This window comes from Pygocentrus nattereri, chromosome 1 (assembly GCF_015220715.1).
Source record: "Pygocentrus nattereri isolate fPygNat1 chromosome 1, fPygNat1.pri, whole genome shotgun sequence".
NCBI classification, from domain to species: Eukaryota; Metazoa; Chordata; class Actinopteri; order Characiformes; family Serrasalmidae; genus Pygocentrus; species Pygocentrus nattereri.
In genome coordinates this window covers 799,361-806,119 of record NC_051211.1, presented here as the reverse complement: position 1 = coordinate 806,119, position 6,759 = coordinate 799,361, and positions in this window count along the sequence as shown.

The following is a 6,759-nucleotide window of genomic DNA, read 5'->3' as shown; positions in this document are numbered from 1 at the left end:
AGCTGACCACCAATGGAAAAGCTAACCACCAATGGAAAAGCTAACCACCAAGCGAAAGCTAACCACCAAGCGAAAGCTAGCCACCAATGGAAAAGCTAACCACCAAGCGAAAGCTAACCACCAAGCGAAAGCTAGCCACCAAGCAAAAGCTAACCTAGCAAGCATCTGTCTGCGTCCTCATTTGTCTGTTTGTTCCTCCATCCATCAATTCATTCATTCATTTTTTCTTGTTTGTTGGCTGACCCCTCCAGCATTCCCTGGATACACATTCCCAGCAGTTAAGCGAATGAGAACCTTCCTTAAGGTTCTCCATAAACAACATCCAGCAGTAAGGTGAATTAGAACTGTTGTTAAGGTTCTCCACTTCTTCTGGACTGAGGGCTGTCAATCACGCAGGCTCATTAGAATATTAGGCCACGCCTGGACAGTTCTGACAGGTTCTGTCTTGAGTAAAGCAGGACTGGAAGAAGATGATTGAGGATTCAGGATTGGTGGAAGAGACGTCAATAACCTTCGACATGTGGCTGATACGACACTCACAGTGGAACATCTGAAAGGCCTGAAGGCCCTTATAAAGAAGGATGAAGAACAGAGTGAACAGATGGTGGTTTCAGCTTAACATGAAGAAGACTGAGGCTATGATGAGAAGATGTGGAGATGGTGGGCAGCTTTGCTGACTCAGATCAATTATTATGACCAGAGAATCCATCAAGAAATACAACTCAGATCAACGTTCAGCAGAACAAGGATGAAGGAGCTTGAAAAGATCTTCAAATGTAACAATTTGTCTCTACAAAGAAAGATCAGAGGTCTTCACTGTGGCTCTGTATGGATGTGAAAGCTGGACAATAAACAGGCAAGACAGGAAAAATATAGACGCCTTTGAACTTTGTTGCTGGCAAAGAGTTTCAAGAGAATCTCGGACGGCAAAGAAAACAAGTCAATGGATACTTGAACAGATCAGGCCTCTCCTCTCAGTCAGAGCCCAGAGAACCAAACTTTCTTACTTTGGATACATTGAGAAGAACCGGTTAATTGGAAAAGACTGTTATGCTTGGAAGAGTGGAAGATAAAAGAGGACAAGGAGCAGCTACAAGACAGATGGAGATCAGAGGAATCAACCATCCAGAGGCCTGAAGACCCAAACAGGAGACAGAACATTCTGGAGAAACACTGTCCAGGAGTCAGAAACAACGTGATGGTGCTTAATAATAATAATAATAATAATAATAAATAAACGTTCCTGCATGTTTAACCCTCAGTTTTTGTGTCATAGAAACACCTTTAATGTTGTACACGGTGTTCTCTGGGACTGTCAGATGGAAAGACAGAGTTAAAGTGAAGTAATTAAACACTGAGAGATCTGATATTATACTTAGTGTTAAACACTGGATACATTTTTTAAAAGCATGCAGTGTTTTGCACATCTTTGAAAACTTAGTGCAGCTTTTTTCCCCCAAGAGATTTGAAAATTGTATTCCTGTCCTCCAGTGTGGATTTGAGGAACTGCAGCCAGTAGCAGCAGCAGAACATTAGTTAGATTGAAGCCTATTTTCATAATAATAATAACAACATACACACACCGGCCACTTTATTAGGTATGTTCAGTTGCTTGTTAACACTAACGACTTTGGGCAGTCGTGGGCTGGAGGTCAGGGATCTGGCCCTGTGACCGGAAGGTCGCCGGTTCGATCCCCAGGGCTGATAGTCCATGACTGAGGTGTCCTTGAGTAAGACACCTAACCCCCAACTGCTCCCCAGGCGCCGTGGATAGGGCTGCCCACCGCTCCGGGCAAGTGTGCTCACTGCCCCCTAGAGTGTGTGTTCACTAGTGTGGTGTTTCACTTCATGGATGGGTTAAATGCGGAGGTGGAATTTCCCCACTGTGGGATTAAAAAAGTATCACTTAACTTAATAGCTGATCAGCCAATCACACGGCCGCAGCTCACCGCATTTAGGCGTGTAGAGGTGGTCAAGACGACTTGCTGAAGTGCAGACCGAGCATCAGAACGGGGGAGAAAGGGGATTTAAGGGGCTTTTGTTGGGTCCGTTGTTGAAGTGCTGTTACGACGGCTCACAGAGAGAAAAATACAAGCAACTTCACTGCGATGAGATGACGTGTGTAATGTTTCCTGTTCGTGTCGGGTGGCGTTACTGAAAACGTCATTCTGTGCCGCAGCGTTTTGATCTACTACTGCCCTTAACGTTGGGTTTAGGGTGGACTTCACAGACCAGCTTATGATCAAACTCTCAGATCTGGCTGCTGGACATTTTCGATAATCTGATAATAAAACAGAGGATGAGTTCACTAGAATGGTGCAGACTCTACTTTTGTTTTGTCCACTTTCTTTTCAGAAGTCTACAACAGACGCCTCCTATTACTGCGCACAGTACTTTGGGTTCGCTGCCATCCGTCCCAAGAAAGCAGCTCCACTCGGCAGAAATGCTGCGAACTGGCTCAGGTAGTGTTCACACGCTGTTCCCTTCATCTCGGTGTTTCGGAGTAGACGGACAACTTTGAAAACAATGTAAAAACATGTTTTGACACAGTGTTTTCAAATGAATCTGCTTTAGTGTGGACACGGCCTCAGATTTCTTACCCACTGAGAGGTTTACAAACCAAATAAAGCAGAAGTCTGAAGTGTTGGGGCGGATGGCAGCGCCAATTCCACAGTTACATTGTTGGCACCTCTGTGTTTTACGGTGTCTTGCGTCTGCGCTGCGAGGTATAGATGATGAATGGGTGATACAAAGCCTTTTGGATGAAATTACAGGGCTTTAAACGAGGGAAAAGTGGCCCTGCGGGGAACAGACCACCCCGGTAAACCAGACTTTCCGCTAAAGTTTCAGCGCATTAATGTGAGTTATGCTCATGTTCATGCTGCAATTGCAAAACTGACTGCCATCAGCTGAACTGGCGGCTGCGTCTAACCCGCACACCTGCGTTTCTTTTCTTCTTCTCCTTTTCTGAAAGTTCAGTTCAGGTGAACCTCACTGTAGTTATACATGCACACGGTTGTAGAGCAGAATGAACAGTTTATCAGAGCCTGGGTGCAGAACCGTGGGGTTAAACGGTGCACAGGGCCATGATTATTGATTATATTAGTAATCAGGTGATCGACTGATTTTTTTAAAAGGGTCAAGCAATAAAGGTGGGCTTAATCCAACAATAACAAACCATGCAGAACCTTTCAAAGACTCTAAAATGCTCCATTGGGAAAAAAGATAAACAGTGTCTTCCTGCAGTTTGAGTTATTTTTATAATATAAAATATGACGCGCTTCATTATCAGATTTCTCTGAAATTTATCTTGCATCGCACCAGCTGCTTGGAGGAGGGGAGTGACTTTCACAAACAGTCAGACAGGCACAAACGTCTTACACCAAACCGCAGCAGCACGCCGTTGCCAAATTCCACTTCACTCCCTACAAACCCTCACAGTGCACAATGGCTGATCGTGTTACTACCTGTGCTCTTAGAAAAGAGTCCTTTAGACTTCAGTGATCTAAAACATCTATTACAAGGCAAAATGTTGTGTTCAGCATGGTTCTCACAAAATGCTACACACTAATCTTTCCATACGTGTGGAGGGTAGTGGTGGTTAGTGTAGTGGGTAACACCTCTGCCTTCTACACTGTAGACTGGGGTTCAGTGCCCCGCCTGGGTAAACACCCTACACTATACCAATAAGAGTCTGTGGGCAAGACTCCTAACACCACCTTCGCCTCCCTGTGTAAAAAGATCAAACTGGAGAAGAGCGTCAGCCAAATGCCGTAAATATAAATACTCTTCCTATTGCTTGTCAATTTTGATTTATACAGTACACGTTTGTGAACCCTTGTGAATTTTCTGTATTTCTGCATAAATTTGACCTGAAATGTCATCAGATTTTAAAATAAACAAATGAGACAGAAATATTAGACCAGGTTGGTTATTTATTGAGTGATGATCCAGTATTTCAGATCTGTGAGTGGCAAAAGTATGTGAACCCTTGCTTTCAGTATCTGGTGTGACCCCCCTGTGCAGCACTTACTGAACTAAAGGTTTCCTGTAACCGTTGATTAGTCTAAACATCAGCTGGGTGGAGTTTTGGCCTCTCTGTATGAAGCAGCTTCAGCTCTGTTATTTTGGTGGCTTTCCTCCCATGAAATGCTGCTTCAGGTCCTTCCACAGCATTCCTATAGGATTAAGGTCAGGATTTGGCCATTCCTGAACATGAACTTTATGAAACCGGTGTTTGGTAGAACGACTTGTGTGCTCAGGGTCGTTTTCTTGCTGCATGTCTCATGTTCTCTTGAGTTCCAGCTCATTCTCCTTTAAAATCTGCTGGTATAATTCAGAGGTCACTGTTCCATCAATGATGGTAAGCCATCCTGGCCCAACAGGCCCAAACCATGATACTACCACCACCATGTTTCACAGATGGGATAAGGTGTTTATGCTGGAATGCAGTGTTTTCCTTCCTCCAAACATAACTATTCTCATTTAAACCAGAAAGATCTATTTTGGTCTTGTCTTTCTACAGAACGTTGTTCCAGTAGCCGTATGTCTTGTCCATATGATCTTTAGCAAATCGCGGATGGGTAGTAATGTTCTTTTTGGAGATCAGCAGCTTCTCCCTGCAGCCCTGACATGCAAGCCACTGTTGTTCAGTGTTCTCCTGATGGTGGACTCATGAACATTAACACTAGCCACTGTGAGAGAGGCCTTCAGATGCTTAGAAGTTGCCCTGAACTCCTTTGTGATCTCTGTGAGCAGTTGTGTGAAAATCCGATGAAGTTTTAGGTCAAACTGATGCAGAAATATAGAAAATTCTGAAGGGTTCACAAACTTTCCAGCATCACTGTATGTTGGAATTAAGTACCACATTATGATGAGGGGTCTAATTTTTGACACAAACGCTTTCTTTATTTTCTTTATTTACACTTTCTTCTTCTCCAATCACCAATATATCGGTGGAATATTTTGGTGGAGGGTTTCGATGTTTTTATTTACTAATATATCATTTTTGTAGTGTGTGTAATGGGTTAGGGTTAGGGTTTGAGTAAACATTAAAGCCCAGTTCTGACATTTATTCCAGTTTCTGGTCAAGTATGCTCATCTTTTCTTTCTTCTCTCACCTTAAATGCACATATTTCAGTCTGTAAAGTTACAAAAGAATCCACAAACGCAGCAGAAATGACCAGGATGCTGTCCTCTACAACACGGGTCAAGACCCAAATGTTAAGAAGAGCCATTTTGTCCTTTCAATTAAAATCAAACCGTCTTTGGAGCCACATTTGAGTCCATTTTACCATCTTGGCTGTAAATCTGTCTCAGTGTTCATTAATGTGCTAGTATAAATAATATAAACGAAAACACAGACTTACTCTGCTCTGCTTTGAGCTTCAGCCCAGCTGTAGCCGCTTTTCTCACATCTTCTTGTTTCTAATTCTCCCGTTCCAACTTAAATGGTGCCCGAGGCTCCAGAATGTATCTGCTGCACCATTTAAGGTGGAAAAGGAAAATTTGAACAAGAAGCTGGCGAATGGGAATCTGGCAGTTTCCTGTTGCAGATTAAACATATGAGGAAACCAGCTGGAGTGATTATAAACACTAATCAGTCCATTCGCCTCCAAATTATCGATGTCCGTCTTAAATCTCTCTCTTTGCCGTTTCGTAGCTACTAGCTGGGCGAGACTGTCGTCTGTGTTGCTATGGTGACCAGCCGTCTGCGCTGATCTTCAGGGTTAAAGGGTGAATCAGCAGTTCTACATTAACTCCAGCGTTTAAGACCATTTACTGTTAAACTGTGTTGAAGGATCAGCAGAGCTTTATTTTACTGTAGAGGAGGATTATTTTATTAATACCAACTCTCATGCTCAGAAATCTGCCTGTATGTGTAAGTGAATACATCTTAGGAAGATTCAACAAAACACGGCATAAATCGACCCCAGAGCCAGTTCCCTTTATCAGATATGCCTTTAAACAGTTCAGGATCATCTCAGTTCCACTTCAAAGAGCTGCAGTATGTCAACTGATGTCACGCATACCTCTTAACCTCACTTCAAACGCACGCGGCTGTGATAAATTTACGTGGCTATAAAAGAGGATTTTGGGCTGAGAGCAAACTGTTCGACATCTGCGCTCAATCTTTAGCGTGGCGTGTAACAGTGAACATGAGGCCTTTGTTCTCTCAGAGGGCAGAGGGGCCAGCAGGTAGGGGGCCGCAGGTAGCGCTGCATAAAACCCACCAGCCTGTGTCTTTCAGCACCCTTTTAAATTCAGCCGCGTGCTCAGAGCACTGCATACAAACCACTTTCGCTGAATAGTAAGACCACACTGCAGTGAGAGCATCTGAAATCTAACACGTATCACTATAAGGCAGCAGTAAGAATATTATATGATTGTTCAGCTTTTCTCTCTAAGCATTTTACTCATATAAACCACATTACGGTTATATTGTCCACTGACATGATCTCACTGATCTGCCAGATGGCGGCTAGTTTGAAAGTGCTGTGTTCGGACTACAGTAAGATAACGTCACATGATAAGATCATTAGATTATAAACTATAAACAAGAAACAGACTTTTATTCTTGCTGCAGTGTCATAATAACATAATAACAGCTACAAACCACAGTTCCAAAAGCGTCGGGTCGGTGCGGTCATTTCTGTTTGGCCTGTTTTACGTTGAAAGCAGTACAAAAACATGACCTGCGATGTTTTATCTTATGAACTTCACTGTTTTTGTAAATATACGCTCATTCCACATTTGATG